This window comes from Tupaia chinensis, unplaced genomic scaffold (assembly GCF_000334495.1).
Source record: "Tupaia chinensis unplaced genomic scaffold, TupChi_1.0 Scaffold000406_1, whole genome shotgun sequence".
Taxonomy (NCBI): Eukaryota; Metazoa; Chordata; class Mammalia; order Scandentia; family Tupaiidae; genus Tupaia; species Tupaia belangeri.
Genome location: NW_006159908.1, coordinates 189,116 through 190,379, shown reverse-complemented (window position 1 = coordinate 190,379; position 1,264 = coordinate 189,116).

Here is a 1,264-nt window from a genome sequence, read left to right as displayed (position 1 = left end):
ACTTTCTTGGAAAATGAGCAAGTCACTCATCCCCTTTGTTCTAGAAAGTCCTCATTCTGCCTTTCAGTTTACAAAGGTTGTGGCTCCAGAACCCTTTGTCCATAGGCATTAGAGAGGAACCTAAGGCTTCATGACTTATGCCAGTGGACGCAATGCCTTAAAGCCAGGTTCTGCTTCTCAGAGCTCAGAAGCTGCTAGCTGGGGCTGGGCATAATAGGATGGAGCACCAGGAGCTGACCTGCATCCTTATCCCTGCACTTGTGTGTACCTGAGGCCACTCTGGCCCCCATGTTCTGTTCACCTGCCACTCCTGCTCCATTGTCCAGAACAAGATTCTATGTGTCCCAGACTCATGAGAATCTTTCAATTTGCCTCTGGAAAGGGGCAGAGTGAGAAGGAAAAAAGTAAAGCAAGGGAAAACAAAGCAAGAGAACTGAGAGGACTATGAGGCATCCTTGCTTAGGGTGAGAGGATCCCCAGGAGGGGACATCTGTGATTTGTAGTTAGCATGTTAAATTGTTCCTCAGAGTCCTGTGGTGAACATCAAAGGTTTCACTGCTATCTTTTGTCAAGAGATGGACTATGAAGCACTGATACCCTGTGTCACTAGTGCTGGTGCTCTTTGAGATAAAAGAGAAGGAGCATTAGTTCCCAAGCAAAGAAGACTGAACATTTCTTTCTTCACCTGCAGTGCTGAGCTGTGCGTAGTCGTCCTTCTCCTCCCCCTCCTCTTCCTCCTCCTCCTCCTCCTCCTCCTCCTCCTTCTCCTTCTCCTTTTTTTGCTAGTGGGTATGTGTACATCCCAGAGAGATATGGAGAGAGAAGGAAGGATAGGACTAAACTCCCCTCGTGGGGAATAGTCATGCCATAATACCTTCTCCTCCATCTCTCCTTCCTTTTGGGATTTTGAGTATGCACCCAGCATATTCGACAACCTGTCAGATCTGGGACTCCAACCACAGGGTCAGCTGTGTGGGATCCAGCTGCTTTAACCCCAGGTCACAGGACATCTCATACTGTTACTGCCATTGCCACTGCCTCTGCCTCTCCCTCTCCTCCTCCTTCTCCCATTTGCTAAAGAATATGTGTACTTACCAAGAGAAAGAGATGAAATAAGGAAGCATCTCCACAGTGCACAGTCATGCCGCAATCCCTTTTCCATTTCTTTGAGAGTTTGGGCATGCATACACATGTACAGAGAGTATTTTTCTTGCCACTTGGACTGCTACTCAAACTGTGCAATTGCCCATGTGAAATCCAACCA